Source organism: Bubalus kerabau, chromosome 5, assembly GCF_029407905.1.
Source record: "Bubalus kerabau isolate K-KA32 ecotype Philippines breed swamp buffalo chromosome 5, PCC_UOA_SB_1v2, whole genome shotgun sequence".
NCBI classification, from domain to species: domain Eukaryota; kingdom Metazoa; phylum Chordata; class Mammalia; order Artiodactyla; family Bovidae; genus Bubalus; species Bubalus kerabau.
In genome coordinates, this window is record NC_073628.1 from 126,019,975 (window position 1) to 126,037,630 (window position 17,656).

Sequence of the window (17,656 nt, forward strand, 5' to 3'; positions counted from 1 at the left end):
GCTGAGTTTTCCAAATTTGCTGGCATATTGAGTGCAGCACTCTCACAACATCACCTTTTAGGATTTGAAATAGCTCGGTGGCTGCGCGGCGCTGGAGCTGGGAGCGGCCAAGAGGAGCTACCCTACATCCAAGGTCAGCAGCAGCAGTCGAGAGAAGCTGCCCCACATCAACTCCAAAGGAAATAAATATGTAAACCTAAGACCCTAAACTGTAAAACACCTAGAAGAAAACAGAGGGGGTAAGCTTCATGACATCAGTCTTGGCGATGATTTAAGGGATATGACACCAGAAGCACAGGCAGCAAAAACATACATACATACATACATACATATATATATATATATATACACACACACACACACACACACACACACACACACACAACTACGTCAAACTAAAAAGCTTCTTCACAGCAAAGGAAACGATCAAGAGAGTAAAAAGGCAAACTGCAGCATGGGGGAAAATATCTGCAAACCATACATCTGATAAAGAGGTTAATCTGTAAAATATGTGTGATAGTTAATTGTGTCCACTTGACTGGGCTAAGAGATGCCTAGATAACTGGTATAACGTCATTTTCTGGGTGTGTCTGTGAGAGTGTTTCTGGGAGAAATTAGTATTATAATCAGTAGAGTGAGTAAAGAAAATTCTGGGCAGGCATCATCCAATCCATGGAGGGCCTGATTAGATCAAAAATATGGAAGAGTGACTTCTCTCTCTTCTTGAGCTGGGACATCCATTTGCTCCTGCCTTTCGACTTCAGAGCTCCTGGTTCTCAGACCTTTGGACTCAGAGTGAATTATACACCAACTTTACTGGTTCTCCAACTTGCAGATGGCAGATTGTGAGACTTCTTGGCTTCCATAACCATGTGAGTCAATTCGTATAATAAATCTCCTCTTATATACTTATCTTTATATCTATTGGTGCTGTTTCTTTGGAGAATCCTAATACAACATATAAAGAATTCCTAAAACTCAATGTTAAAAAAACTAACAACCTGGTTAAAAAGTAGGCTAAGGATTTGAATAAACACTCTTTTATAGAAGACATAAAAATAGCTAACAGATAATGAAAAAATGCTCAATATCACTAACCATTAAGGAAATACATATTGAAACTACAATAAGCTATCCCCTCATGCCTTTCTGAATGGTTATTATTTTTTTAGAAAAGTCAAATGTTGGTGAGGATGTGGGATAAATGGAACTTTTGCATACTGTTGGTAGGAATGCCAAATGGTACAGCTGCTATGGAAAACAGCACAGAGGTTCCTCAAAAAATTCACAATAGAACTACCATATGATCCAGCAATCCCACCTCTGGGTCTCCTAAAAAATCGAAATCAGGATCTCAACGAGCTATTAGCACTCCTGTGTTCACTGGAGAACTATTCACAGTAATCAAGATGTGGAAACAACCTAACTTTGCTCATAGACAGATAACTGGATAAAGAAAATGTGACCCATATACATATGTAATGCAATACTGTTCAACCTTAAGAGAAATTTTCTGCAATCTGCGACAGCATGGATGAACCTTAGAGCACCATGCTGAGTAAAACGTCAGTCACAGAAAGACAAATACTACTGTATGACCTTCATTAATATGAGGTATCTAAAATAGTCATACTTACAGAATCAAAGAGTGGAGTGATGATTGTCAGGAGTTGGAATAAGGGAAAGTGAGGAGTTATGTATCAACAGGCATAAAGTGAGTGAAACAAGATTAATAGATTCTAGAGATCCGCTGTCCAATAAAAAGAACTGACTCATTGGAAAAGATCCTGATGCTGGAAAGATTGAAGGCAGGAGGAGAAGGGGACGACAGAGGATGAGACAGTTGGATGGCATCACCGACTCAATGGACGTGAGTTTGAGTGAACTCCGGGAGCTGGTGATGGACAGGGAGGCCTGGCGTACTGCAATTCATGGAGTCACAAAGAGTCGGGCATGACTGAGAGACTGAACTGACTGATGGTACAGTATTGTATCTATAGTCATTAATAATGTATGCTTAGACTTTTGTTAAGAGCACAGGCTTCATGTTGTGTTCTGGCCACAATCAAAACTGTAAACGAATTGTTTTTTTGGCTGTGCAGGTCTTTGTTGCTGCATGAGGGCTTTCTCCAGTGGCGGTGAGAGGAGGCCCCTCTCTAGTTACAGTCTGAAGGCTGCTCACTGTGGTGGCATCTCTTGGCTCCCGGGCTCTAGAGCACAGGCTCAACAGTTGTGGCAAATGGCCTTAGTGCTCTGGAGGCACCTGGGATCCTTCTGACCCAGGGGTTGAACCCACATCTCTTGCACTGGCAGACAAATTCTTTACCACTGAGCCACCAGGGAAGCCTGAAACGACTTTATAAATGTAATTTTCAGTTGTTGGAATCTTGTATTTTCTCCATCCAAAAGTTCTGAAGCTCTCTGCTATATAAGAAGAGCACTTAAATCAATAGAAAAAGTAGTTAACTTGGATGTGGCGAGAAAATCTATAGCCATAGGAGCTTATAGCTAATAACTGTGACTCATTGCTCTCCCCAATTCCATCAAATTCAAAAGCATATATTAAAACTTCAGTTAAACTAGCTAAAGGGTCTCCTGTGTGTCATCTACTTATGAGCAGAACCAATTAATAGTCTTTGTTGAACTGACTGAAGCTTCTCAGTGTTAAATTCATTTTGTGAATACAGTAGAAATAAAATATTCTTAAACACTTTAGAAACTGACAAATAGAAAAGCTGTTCAAGTCCAATGCTTTTTTTAGATCTCTGCTTTCTAAAAATCAACTGACCAGCTAACTGAAATGTTAGCATGTGAAACCAATTCTGCTTGCGCTTCCACTTCTCTTCCAGATCGTGAGCTCCATCAGTGAGAAACTGTGTCATTTCCTATCTGAAACCTTAGACCTTACAAAACAAAGACAGCACCCATTAAATTCTTGAGTGAATTTGAAGGACTAGCAAATAGATACAAAAGTGAATTATTATCACCAGTATTTTGGATTCAATTAAATAAGTTTGTCTACTCCTATCCTCTCTCCTACAATCTCTACTTCACACCCTTGAATAAGCATGGTTTGATTTTGCCTATATGCTTGGTGTGTTTGTGTATACAGTATGAATGTTTCCGTGGGGTATGCACCTCACAAACTCGCCTTCTCTTCTGTCTCTAGTTTAGGATCAGGAAGACGTAAAAGGCAGTCATAACTTTCCTGCACCTTCCATAAATTATGTTTTACATAATTTATATGTCGATTAAATATTTTCCTCAGGATATATGATTCCTTTATATTGAATTTATAATTTCATACAATTAATTAGTAGAGGGAAAAGATAAACATGAAAGTACTTTTAAAAGAGGGCATTGGTGGCACTCCCCTAAAGGTCCAGTGGTTAAGAATATACCTGCCAATGCAGGGGACACAGGTTCGATCCCTGGTCCAGGAAGATTGCACATTCTGCAGGGCAGTTAAGCCCATACGCCACAACTACTGAGCATCCACGCCCAGAGCCTGTGCTCTGCAAGAGAAACCATTGCAGTGAGAATCCCACACACCGCAACCAGAGAGTAGCCCTTGCTCACCGCAGAGAGAAAGTGTGCAGGCAGCAAAGAAGACCCAGCTCAGTCAAAAATAAAGAAATTAAAATGATTTCTTAAAAAAAAGAGGGCAGTGGCATAGGATGGGCAAATATCAGACCACCAACAGTAAACATTCTACGGGAGTTGAGGCAGGAACACAGCCTGAGCATGGACTTGGGAAACCTGGGTTCTAGGCCTACTGCCCCTCTGACTAGCTGGGAGAACTATACTGGTCCCTGGGTCCTTGTTTGTGTCCTCATCTGGAAAATGAGGGGGCTCAGTGACCTTTAAGATTCCTTCTAATTCTGTGGTTCCATGTGTCACGTGGCTTTTAAATAACAGAGTACTTGAATTGCCAAAACTTAAGCCTTAAGCCTTTTTTGTTTTGTTCTATTGTGCCTTCACCACATCGTTGTGATGTAAACATGAGTTTTCAGAATTTCCATTTTTCAAATGGGAGTCTGAGCTGGGTGACTTTGGGTCATATGATAGATTGCCTAACCTCATTTTAGACAGCTTCCTTAGATCATCAGATGTTTAAGAGAAAAACAATCTAGTCTCTTCAAGACAAGAGAGCTTATTCTATACCACTGTTATGTTGGTCTCATCAGCTATCCCCTAGCTTTTCCAGTCACATTAAATTGAGTAACCCCACATTTCACAGTTCCCCCACCAGCCTCTGTTATTTGCAGTGATCTCTAGAACAACTGCCAAGTGAAAATCCCCATGCATGCTTCATAGGATGAGTTCCTATCATAATCCGCCTTTTCACAAGGAACTCCCTAGTTTTGCCCCCTAGAGCACTCTTCCAGATTCTTAAAGTTTACCTACTCCTTCTCCACCCTGAATCCGCCTGCAATGCAGGAGACACTGATTCAATTCCTGGGTCAGGAAGATCCGCTGGAGAAGGAATAGGCTACCCATTCCAGTATTCTTGGGCTTCTCTTGTGGCTCAACTGGTAAAGAATCCACCTGCAATGCAGGAGACCTGGGTTCCATCCCTGGATTGGGAAGATCCCCTGAAGAAGGGAAAGCCTACCCACTCCAGTATTCCAGCCTGGAGAATTCCATGGGATGTATAGATCATGGATATCAAAGAGTCAGACACGACTGAGCGACTTTCACTTTCACCTTCTCCACCCTAAACACTGGATCACTACTCCTTCCATTAGCATTTTAAAAGTTTTGAGGGATGGACCATTCATGGGGTTCTCAAGGCAAGAATACTGAAGTGGTTTGCCATTCTCTTCTCCAGTGGACCATGCTTTGTCAGAACTCTCCACCATGACCTGTCCGTCTTGGGTGGTTCTACACTGCATGGCTCATAGTTTCACTGAGTTAGACAAGGCTGTGGTCCATGTGATCAGATTGGCTAGTTTTCTGTGATTGTGGTTTTCAGTCTGTCTGCCCTCTGATGGAGAAGGATAAGAGGTTTACGGAAGCTTCCTGGTGGGAGAGACTGACTGAGGCAGAAACTGGTTCTTGTTCTGATGGGCAGGGCCATGCTCAGTAAATCTTTTATCCAATTTTCTGTTGATGGGCAGAGCTGTGTTCCCTCCCTGTTGTTTACCTGGGGCCAAACTATGGTGGAGGTAATGAGGATAATGGGGACCTCCTTCAAAAGGTCCCATGATGCACTGCTGCAGTCAGTGCCCCCAGCCCTGCGGCAGACCACTGCCGACCCACGCCTCCCCAGAAACTCCTGGACACTCATGGGCAAGTCTGGGTCACTCTCTTGTGGGGTCACTGCTCCTTTCTCCTGGGTCCTGGTGTGCACATGGTTCTGTTTGTGCCCTCCAAGAGTCTGTTTCCCTAGTCCTGTGTAAGTTCTGGCAGCTCTATTGTGGGGTTAATGGCAACCTCCTCCAAGAGGGGTTATGCCATTCCCAGGTCTGCTGCACCCAGAGCCCCTGCAGCAGGCCATTGCTGACCCATACCTCCTCAGGAGACCCTCAAACACTGTTCTGGCTCAGTCTTTGTGAGGTCTCTAGGTCCTGGTGCACACACAGTTTGTTTGAGCCCTCTGAGTGTCTCTGGCAGGTATGGGATTTGATTCTAAATGTGATTTTGCCACTCTACCATCTTGCTGGGGCTTCTCCTTTGCTTTTGGACATGGGACATTTTTTTTGGTGGGGTCCAACATTCTCCTGTCTATGGTTGTTCAGCAGTGAGCTGTAATTTTGGAGTTCTCACAGGAGAAGATGAGTACACATCCTTCTACTCTGACATCTTGGAGTCAACCAAGTTGCGACAAAATGTGGTCCACTGAAAGAGGGAATGGCAAACCACTTCAGTATTCTTGCCTTGAGAACCCCATGAACAGTAAGCAAAGGCAAAATGATAGGATACTGAAAGAGGAACTCCCCAGGCTGGTAGGTGCCCAATATGCTACTGGAGATCAGTGGAAAAATAACTCCAGAAAGAATGAAGGGATGGAGCCAAAGCAAAAACAACACCCGGTTGTGGATGTGACTGGTGATGGAAATAAAATCTGATGCTATAAAGAGCAATATTGCATAGAAACCTGGAATGTTAGGTCCATGAATCAAGGTAAATTGGAAGTGATCAAACAGGAGATGGCAAGAGTGAACATTGATATTTTAGGAATCAGCGAACTAAAATGGACTGGAATGGGTGAATTTAATTCAGATGACCATTATATCTGCTACTGTGGACAAGAATCCCTTAGAAGAAATGGAGTAGCCATTATAATCAACAAAAGAGTCCAAAGTGCAGTCTTGGATGCAGTCTCAAAAACAACAGAATGATCTCTGTTTGTTTCCAAGGCAAACCATTCAATATCACGGGGATCCAAGCCTATGCCCCAACCAGTAATGCTAAAGAAGCTGAAGTTGAACGGTTCTATGAAGACCTTCAAGACCTTCTAGAACTAACACCCAAAGAAGATGTCCTTTTCATTATAGGGGACTGGAATGAAAAAGTAAGAAGTCAAGAAACATCTGAAGTAACAGGCAAATTTGGCCTTGGAGTACAAAACAAAGCAGGTCAAAGGCTACAGAGTTTTTCCAAGAGAATGCACTGGTGGTCATAGCAAACACCCTCTTCCAACAACACAAGAGAAGACTCTACACATGGACATCACCAGATGGTCAACACCGAAATCAGATTGATTATATTCTCTGCAGCCAAAGAGGGAGAAGCTCTATACAGTCAGCAAAAACAAGACTGGGAGCTGACTGTGGCTCAGATCATGAACTACTTATTGTCAAATTCAGACTTAAAATGAAGAAAGTAGCGAAAACCATTAGACAATTCAGGTATGACCTAAATCAATTCCCTTATGATTATACAGTGGAAGTGACAAATAGACTCAAGGGATTAGATCTGATAGAGTGCCTGAAGAACTATGGGCAGAGATTCATGACACTGTACAGGAGGCAGTGATTGAAACCATCCCCAAGAAGAAGAAATGCAAAAAGGCAAAATGGTTATCTGAGGAAGCCTTACAAATAGCTGAGAAAAGAAGCAAAAGGCAAAGGAGAAAAGGAAAGATATATCCATTTGAATGCAGAGTTCCAAAGAATAGCAAGGAGAGATAAGAAAGTCTTCCTCAGTGATCAGTGCAAAGAAATAGAGGAAAACAATAGAATGGGAAAGACTAGAGATCTCTTCAAGAAAATTAGAGATACCAAGGGAACATTTCATGAAAAGATGGGCACAATAAAGGACAGAAATAATATAGACCTAACAGAAGCAGAAGATATTAAGAAGAGGTGGCAACAATACACAGAAGATCTGTACAAACAAGATCTTCATGACCCAGATAACTGTGATGGTGTGATCACTCACCTAGAGCCAGACATCCTGGAATTCAAAGTCAAGTGGGCCTTAGGAAACATCACTACAAACAAAGCTAGTGGAGGTGATGGAATTCCAGTTGAGCTATTTCAAATCCTGAAAGATGATGCTGTGAAAGTGCTGCACTCAATATGCCAGCAAATTTGGAAAACTCAGCAGTGGCCATGGGGCTGGAAAAGGTCAGTTTTCATTCCAATCCCAAAGAAAGGCAATGCCAATGAATGCTCAAACTACCACACAATTGCACTCATCTCACACACTAGCAAAAATGCTCAAAATTCTCCAAGCCAGGCTTCAGCAATATGTGAACGGTGAACTTCCCAATGTTCAAGCTGGATTTAGAAAAGGCAGAGGAACCAGATATCAAATTGCCAACATCTGCTGGATCACTGAAAAAGCAAGAGAGTTCCAGAAAAACATCTATTTCTGCTTTATTGACTATGCCAAAGCCTTTGACTGTGTGGATCACAACAAACCGTGGAAAATTCTTCAAGAGATGGAATACCAGACCACCTGACCTGCCTCCTGAGAAATCTGTATGCAGGTCAAGAAGCAAAAGTTAGAACTGGACATGGAACAGCAGACTTGTTCCAAATCAGGAAAGGAGTCCATCAGGGTTGTATATTGTATATTGTATATTGTCACCCTGCTTATGTAACTTATATGCAGAGTACATCATGAGAAACGCTGGGCTGGAAGAAGCACAAGCTGGAATCAAGATTGCCAGGAGAAATGTCAATAACCTCAGATATGCAGATGATACCACCCTTATGGCAGAAAGTAAAGAAGAACTAAAGAGCCTCTTGATGAAGGTGAAGGAGGAGAGTGAAAAAGTTGGCTTAAAGCTCAACATTCAGAAAACTAAGATCATGGCATCTGGTCCCATCACTTCATGGCAGATAGATGGGGAAACAGTGGAAACAGTGACAGACTTTATTTTGGGGGGCTCCAAAATCACTGCAGATGGTGACTGCAACCATGAAATTAAAAGATGCTTGCTCCTTGGAAGAAAAGCTATGATCAAGCTAGACAGCATGTTAAAAAGCAGAGACATTAATTTGCTAACAAAGATCCATCTAGTCAAAGCTATGGTTTTTCAGTAGTCATGTATGGATGTGAGAGTTGGACTATAAAGAAAGCTGAGCGCCGAAGAATTGATTCTTTTGAACTGTGTGGTGGAGAAGACTCTTGAGAGTCCCTTGGATAGCAAGGAGATGCAACCATCCTAAAGGAGACCAGTCCTGAATATTCATTGGAAGGACTGATGCTGAGGCTGAAACTCCAATACTTTGGCCACCTGATGCAAAGAACTGACTCATTGGAAAAGCCCTGATTCTGGGAAAGATCGAAGGCAGGAGGAGAAGGGCATGACAGAGGATGAGATGGTGGGATGGCATCACTGACTCAATGGACATGATTTTGAGTAAACTCCGGGAGTTGGTGATGGACAGGGAGGCCTGGCCATGCTGCAGTCCATGGGGTCACAAAGAGTCAGACACAACTGAGAAACTGAACTGAACTGAACTGAACTGAAGCCAATAATCCAAATACAGAGTTGTCTAAGAGATGTAGTATGTTACTACAGGTTTTGTTTTAAATAAAACGGCACTCTCCTCCTTAGTCCCAGCTAACAGAGGCCTCCGCCCTGGATCCTAGGTTTCAGTGAAAGTGAAAGTGAAGTCGCTCAATCATGTCCGACTCTTTGCGACCCCGTGGACAGTAGCTTGCACCAGGCTCCTCCATCCATGGGATTTTCTAGGCAAGAGTACTGGAGTGGGTTGCCATTTCCTTCTCCAGGGAATCTTCCCAACCCAGGGATCGAACCCAGGTGTCCCGCATTGTAGACAGATGCTTTACCGTCTGAACCACCAGGGAAGTCAGAGGGTGTTGCAAACACACACTGTGCTAATGAATCCCCGAGCACCTCTATCTCAATATCTGGTGCTCAGCATAACCTACTGTAGCCTATAACCCTACATATCTGCTCTGGTGACCAACACAATCCCAGGGAAACACCTCATCGCATCTCCTGCTAGAAATTTTGTCAGTTACTGCCCCGAACATCGGAGTGAAGTATTCAGTTGAGTATGAGGAGATTTGAGCACAAGCAGTAAATTCATTAGGTAATAGAAAATAAATTCACTTGTCAAATCCTTCTTCTCAAATATCATGAATACAATAGTTTGGGGGTTTTTTGGCTGCACTGGGTCTTCGTTTCAGTCCTAGGGCTAGTTGCAGTGCCCGGGCTCCAGAGCACACAGACTCAGTTACAGCACATGCGGGCTTAGTTGCTCTGAGGCATGTGGAATCTTACTTCCCTTACCAGGAGTCAAACCTGCAACCCCTGCTTTGGAAAGTGGATTCTTGATCATCAGACCACTAGGGAAGTCCCTACAATAGATTCTTGAAGAAAAAATACTCTTTCTTTCCACTCCAGATCCTGAATCCTTCTTTCCAGAGGTAATGCTTTTGAGTTTTTGCCACAATTCCTCTTTTTCATATAAGCCATATACAACCATTTACATAGTGTTTAATTGTAGTTATTATAAGTAATCTTGAGATGATGTAAAGAACATGAGAGGATATACATAGGATGTATGCAAATACTACACCACATAATATCCATGAATTTTGGTATCTATGGGCAGCCCTGGAACCCGTCAGCGTGGATACTGAGGGATGACTGTATGTCTATATTACTCATCCAGCATTGTTAGCTAATCAACAGAACACCTAGGTATATCCCTAATCAGGAAATTCTGTTGTCTTTCATACTTTGCCCATATGAAAACCATAGCTTTCACCTACTTTTTCAACTTGGATGTTGTATTAGTCAGCTTGGATTGTCGTAAGATACCACAGACTAGGTGGCTTAGACAACGCTTATTTTCTCCTGGTTTTGGAGGCTGAAAGTCTAAGGTCAAGGTGCCACGGGGTTGGTTTCTGAGGAGGCTTCTCTTTTTGGTTTGCATATAGCTGCATATAGCTTGCTGTGTCCTCACATGGCCTTTCTTCCGTGCACATGCAGTAAGATTTCTGATGTCTCTTCCTCTTATAAGCACACCATTCTTAGATTAGGACCGCATTCTCTTGACCTGTTTAATTACCTCCTTAAAGGCCCTATCTCCAAATATAGTCATACTGAGGGTTAGTGCTTCAAAATGTGAATTTAGTAGGGGATACAATTCAGTCCATCAGAGGTGCAATATATGAAGGTGTATTTGTCGAGGCAGAAACATAGAACATGCTTTACTTAACAGTTTTTTAGCTTAATTTAGATACTTAGACATATGGCTTGTGGTTCTCCATTTATACTTTTGACCTTGATCATACAAACATAAGAAACAGGCCTGAAACAAAGAATATGCTACAATTTGTGGCTAAGAGTGGCTTTCATCAAACCCAAGGGGTATTTCCAGAAGAATTTGTCAATGAATAAAGTTGTCTTTCAATGGGATGAGCTATATGATGCAGTAAACTCCCTGTTGGGGCTTCCTGGTAGCTCAGATTTTGGTAAAGAATCCGCCCGCAATGTTGGAGACCTGGGTTCAGTCCTTGGATGGGAAGATTCCAGGAAAAGGGAATGGCAACCCATTCCAGTATTCTTGCCTGGAGAATTTCCATGGACAGAGGAGCCTGGCGAGTTATAGCCCATGGGTGGCAAAGAGTCGAACATGACTGAGCAGCTAACACCTTCATTTTCAAACTCCTTGTCACAAGACCTATTAAAGCAGACTAAATGGCAGAAATGTTGGGAATTGATGCCCACACAGAGTAGAAGGTTAACTAGTTGATTGCCAAGACCCCTCCCAATTTTAAAATCCTGCACAGACTTTTTTTCTAGACATACAGGCTCTCTTCCTTAGCTATATCTTTTCAAAAACATTAGCTTTTCAGTGCTGAAATCAGAGAAGTTTTTCTACAGTTGTTAGTTTCTTCAGAACATTTGGCTTAATGTCAGCCACAGTTTTTGAGTTGCATATGCTTTCAAAGACAAGAAGATTTTTGGCATCAAATATTTCAGGTTAAGTAGTAAAGCCATGGCTTAATAAAAACAAAACAAAATGCATTGCTTTCTGTAAGGGTAACTCAGATATCTAACATCTAAATAAGGTATTTGCTTCCCATAAAGTCACCATCATGAGAGGACATTACAACAGAAAAGACCATTCTCCAGAAAATAGCTCATAAACACATATGTGGGGAACTTGAATGTATTATTTAGCAAGAACTAACAGTGGAAAGGCTGGAATTACTGATGGTCCTTGCTACCCCAGAGAGCTTTTTTTAGTAATGAGAATTTTCCTAATTTGCACAGGAATGGGGAAAACAATTGTGTTGTACTATGAACTGTAAAGTATGAAAAGACCTTAGTGGTAGGTCCCCTAGTCCTTTCAACTTATCTTACTAGTAAGGAAACATGCTCGGAGAGGAGTCACACAGCTAGTTACTAGTGAAACCAAGACTAGATCACTGGTCTCCTACTCCCAGTCCAGTATTTGTTCCATATGCTACAGAGGCATGGCCAGTTCATTAAATAATTTTGAACCTGAAGTGAAAGTGTTAGTTGCTTTGTCATGTCCAACTCTTTGTGACCCCATGGACTGTAGCCCACCACGCTCCTCTGTCCGTGGAATTCTCCAGGCAAGAATACTGGAGTGGGTTACCATTTCCTTCTTCTGTGGATCTTCCCAACCCAGGGATTGAACCTGGGTCTCCTGCATTGCAGCCAGATTCTTTACCACTGAGCCACCAGGAAAGCCCATTTTGAACCCGGACTCCCAATATTAAGGATCAAAAGCATACTGGATAGAAAAATGGCCTTTTTTCTAAGCAAAATAAAATTTACCTAACAAAGTACCTAATGTTGTGATGATCATTTCTGTTTCTGAGTTCTATTATTCTAGGTATTGAATCATATGAATAGTCCAGAATTCTCTGACTAGAGGACCATCAATTTCTCTCTCTCTTTCAACAAGTTGACATTCAAATTCTTCATCCCTCTTCTTTCAGTCACTGTTTATTCTTTCTTTATAAAAAAAAACAAAAGCAAACAAAAAACCTGTAGACATACAGAACCGTTTTCAACAAAATGTTCTAATACATAACAACACTTAAATCAGAAAATTCTGTTTGAAGTTTAATATAGAGGGCTCCAAAGGAAATCCCTTGAAGATAAACATATACATATCCAAAAATATAGGAAAAGTACAAAACTTCCAGTGGAAAAAAAAAAAGAGTTGGAAGCCATAAAAGGTAACTTCATTTGCGAAACTGTGGAGGGAACTGAAACACAAAGGAAAAAGCACCAAAAACTGGAACTTAAATCCTCCTAGAAGGGGAGTGAGGCAGACCAATGCTGAAGGCTCAGAGTGATAAAAGCAGAAAACCCAAAACAGGAAATGAAAGTCAAGTGACCAAAGACAAAGGGAAATTAAGAATTCTTTATATAAGGAACTAGAGGAATAAAAAGGAAAATATTACCTTATTCGGTGTTGGAGGGGGAAAATGCACACTCACTAGCCCATCCGCACAGAGATTCCGAGGGAGTCAGGGCTGCTCCATGGGAACAGGCCGGCTGCCGGCTCCCAAGAGGCCTCTGGCCTGGCATTTGTTGCTCAAGGGGAATTATCTCCAAAAGCCCCAATTTCCTGAATTGTGAGTTGAAGTTAGTAACAGTGGTTCCTAAAAGATTAGTTCAGACAATGTTCATAAAGCACTAAGCGTAATACTGGTTCCTAGTGAATACTGGCTGTGTGGTAGCTCCTATTAGCATCATTCCAAACTTACTTCTCCAAATGGTACTCTTTCTTTATATGATTGTTTATTACAGATAATAGTCTGGTAGTTATATGACCTTCCAGGTCATCATTTGTAATATGTTTTCATCAGCACCCTTGACAATGGACCATTAGCGACAAATTTTACTAACTCAAATTTATAATAACAAAACAGAAGCAGCTTAAGCAGTATTACCAACATGATAACAGTAAACGAGGGGCTTATCTGAAGACAAGACCTACACTTCTGAGTCCTGTTCTCTACCCAGGATGTCCTGCTAAGACAAAAATAGCTACTTCGTTATTTTAGATTCTTATTTATAACTAATATCAAGAAGCATAATCTCAACAATGAATTAGACTGATTTAATTTGTAGAAAGAAATCTACATTTGCTTGTCAGTATTAAATACTTCTTAAAAGGAATGCCTAAAGCACCATTTATATTTGCAAAATGAGGACAGCAAACATTGAAAGTACAGAAGCCTTTAATAAATAATTACTACATATTATAACAAAAACATTACTATAAAAATTTCACAAGTTGACACACTCATTAGAAAAACCTCCTGATCTTCCATACCCTAGAAATGTATATGTTTTATTTATTTCGTCTTATTTTCTGCCCCTCCAATATACTAATATAAATACTAGTGATGCTAATAGCTAATCTTCCTTTTTCCTTACACTTTCCCTCCCTTGCAAGTCTCTGAACTTTCAGTTATAAGACATTACATAGAAGAAGGATGTAAACTGATGATCGCTCTAACTGAGTGAGCATTTGTCTATCCCAAACACTATAGTGGAGACCAGAGAAGCCAGACAACTAAAGGTGGTATACATCCAGAATTGGGGTTCCCAGACTTAGAGTTCTGGGCTCAGTAAATTTTCAAAAAATTGAAGGGATGGGCATCAAGATGCTACCATCTAATTTGCCAAATAAGAACATTTAAAACAACTACTACCATTCTTTACTAAAAAGTGTGAACTTTAAGAAAAACCTAGTAGGCAGGACAAAAACATCAGAGTAAAGGCAACCGACAAGAAATGATAAATGATAACCTTAAAACTTTTCCTCATTTTGTTGGAGACCAGTAAAAATGGACTGGTCTAGTTCTGTGGACTGGTCTCCGAGAGATGCTCCAGAGACTTCCCAAGAATCATTTTGGGGCCAAATAAATGTAAAATAGCTTCCCCGGTGACTCAGCGGTAAAAGAATCCACCTGCAATACAGGAGACGAAGGAGACACGGGTTCGATCCCTGGGTCAGGAAGATCTCCTGGAGGAGGAAACAGCAACCCACTCCGCTATTCTTGCCTGGAGAATCCCATGACAGAGGAGCCTGGTGGGCTACAGTCCATGGGGTCGCAAAGAGTTGAACACGACCGAAGTGACTGAGCACACACACACAAATGTGAAATACAAACCTAATCAGATGACATTTATTGAGAGGTCACTGTGCCCCAGACACTATGCTAAGGAGAGATGACCTTCTGATGATTGAGTAGAGGAGGGTGCCCCTGCTGCTTTCTCATTCTAATCACCATGAAAACCAGAACGGCCAGAAAGATCTCACTGGTGAGCTGCTCTTTCCAAAAACATGATCTCCATATGAAATTTTAAAACTTAAACATAACAAAGACTTGAGCAGCTCTTGGAAGGCCGTGGTAGCAGGATCTAGCCACAACTAGGATTGTAAGTTCTTTCACAAAGGGACAGAAAGTTATCCCATTTTTTGCCACAAGCATCTGTGCTGTGATAAAGCACTGCTTTGACGAGGGTACCCGGCCTGGTCTGAGACCACAACAGCCAGACCGTTATGCAAACCAAAAATAGCCCCATAATCTAAATCAAGATACATGGCGAGTAACCCCCCTGAGTCAGCCAGCCCCATTTGTTACATACTTTATTTTTGGATAACTTCAGTGGGTACTGAAAGTGTTTCACTTGCTGCTTTTTCCTCTCCAAATAAGAGGACGAAGAAAGGAACTAAGTCATGTGGTTTTGTTTAACTTAGCATGAAGGTTGCAACCAGTATAGATGATGTGATTCCTCAGTTTTGCAAAGCCCACGGCTAATTGGTTGGGATGATGTGTCTCTCTGGCCTCAGTAAACTGCCAAAAAAGATCTCAGCTCACAATCTGTTGCATAAAAAATTTTTGCTCCCAGGAATATGTGTTTATCAGTCCAAGATTTTTGTTGCCACTCAGGGTGAGCAAGTACAAGTAAATGAGACTGTCAGTGTGGAACAGAATGTAGTGGAGAGCTTAATTCGCCTTATTTAGGCTTATTTCAGATTTAAGATGTGAATTAGTTGTCTAAGTGTTTATAATTTGTCTTGTAAATCTTCTAAATGTTTCATTTTAGTGAACGTGTTATATTAATCTCTCAGATTGTAAAGCGTCTGCCTGCAAATGGGAGACCCGGGTTCGATCCCTGGGTCAGGAAGATCCCCTGGAGAATGAAATGGCAACCCACTCCAGTGCTCTTTCCTCCATGGATGGAGGAGCATGGTAGGCTACAGTACATGGGGTCGCAAAGAGTCGGACATAGCTGAGCAACTTCACTTTCATCCTTTAAAGTGATTTCCCTGATTCGTCACCATCGTCTGGTCCTCCTACCCCTGCAGATGTATATTCTAGCATTCTCCTTCTGTTCACTGCCCCTCAGCCTTCTCTTTGTTCTTCCAAAACGTCAAGGTCCTTCTCATCTCAAAAACTTTGCATTTGCTATTTCCTCCACCATCAGTACCCTCAGTATCATCCGTACATAGATGGCTCCTTGTTACTTAAGTCTATTCAATATCATTCCTTGGAGCAGCCTTCCCTGACCACCTTGGCTAAATAAACCCATCCCTATGAGTCACTCTCTAGTGCCTCACCTTGTCTTGCTATCTTCACAGAATATCTACAAAGATCTTGCTCACTTATTTGTTAACGTACAATTTACCTTCTCTATAATGAAAGCCCTATGAGAACCGGGAGTCTGTCTTGTTCATTCCTACAGCCCAGCACTGAAACAGCGTCTGGCACATAGCAGCGCTCAACAAATTGAACAAATGGATGAATGAAAGGATAGAAGGATTCCCCAGCGTTTTCATATTTTGTGACCCTTATCCCACAGAGTTCATGACAAGACGGCACAAAGGCTAAAGTACTTTCCTTGATTCTCTTGATAATTGTATCAATAAATATAGGTCAAATGACTCATGATGTAAGTTTTCTGGCATGGCTACCTGTGATTGCCACATCTCTACGTCACTGAAGTTATATTGCTCAGTCGGAGAGAACAATCAGATAAGAACACAAATAAAAATTTAATATAAAAGGAAAGGTTAGATGTAGTGATTTAGAACAGGATAAAGACTTCTTTTTTCCTTCTTCTATGTGGCACGTAGGATCTTAGTTCCCTGACCAGGGACCAAATCCATGCCTCCTGCAGTGGAGGCTTGAAGTCTTAACCACTGGACCACCAGGGAATTCCCAAAACTTCTTAAAGTACAAATATCTAATTTAAATCAAGAGCTAGCCTGATTATTATTTGTAGGGGGAAAAAACCCACTAAAAACAAAAGGCCCATCTTTTTTCATTTCTAAAATATTGATATGGAAATTCCAACCTTTTGGAAAGTAAGAAAAGGAAATAAATGATATAGCTATTTTAAAGTAAAGACAAAACTATCTTTATAGATAATAATTATCTACCAGGAAAACTTAAGCTAGTTTTCTAAAGGGAATAATAATGGAGTTTAGTGAGGTACAGTTAAGAAATTATAATCAGAAATATTATTTAGAAAACCTGAAGAAAAAATAGCTAAAGAATGTTATAGGTGCTAATAGAGTTTTTTTTCCTTTTCCTAGTGTCCAAACATGGTATTAATCTTAGACTGTAGAATATGACTGTAGGTTTTAATATAATATTGTGTTTTCCTATGAAAAAGCATAACATCACTTGTTCTTTCTGCTAACATTTATACTTCTACTCTATTTATAATTCTGTAAATAAGAGTTTAAGAACTCTGTAGAAAACAAAAGAAAAGGAAGAAAATATGGTCCCTGCTATTGAAGACTTTATAATCATGTTGGAAAGAAATAATGTATGCATGTGAAATTATTGGAAAATTCCTTCTGGTAACATTTATTTAGTAAATACTCATTCAGCATCTATAATGAAAAAATCTTTTTGCAAGTTGTATGTGGAATAGTGGGAAGACTTACCATAAATATGATTAGAACTCAATCATTGCCATCTTGCAAGCCATTAGGGGGAATAAGGCATAAATGTTTATATTGATAAAGCAATTAAGCTGAACCTGGAAAGAGAAAGGAAGGCTTTCAGTGAATAGAGATAGAACAGATGGCATTCCAAGTGGAGGGCATGACTTTGGGTAAGAAGAGAATGTTTAGGACACGTTTGTGAATGCTGAGTAGTCCTGCTTGACTGGAAGACATGTATACAAGAAAGGGACTGGGAGGTAAGACCA

The 17,656-nt window shown here is 41.0% G+C and overlaps 1 long non-coding RNA gene across 1 annotated transcript in view; it reads left to right on the forward strand.

The window, feature by feature from the left end:
* The window catches only part of LOC129653396 (uncharacterized), a 36,857-nt gene extending 20,040 nt beyond the window's left edge, over window positions 1-16,817 (forward strand). Inside the window, exons 2-3 of the long non-coding RNA XR_008715098.1 lie at window positions 15,567-15,687; window positions 16,181-16,817. This is a non-coding gene — a long non-coding RNA (uncharacterized LOC129653396). The remainder of the gene's footprint in view (window positions 1-15,566; window positions 15,688-16,180) is intronic.
* The last annotated feature ends 839 nt before the right edge of the window (window positions 16,818-17,656 follow it).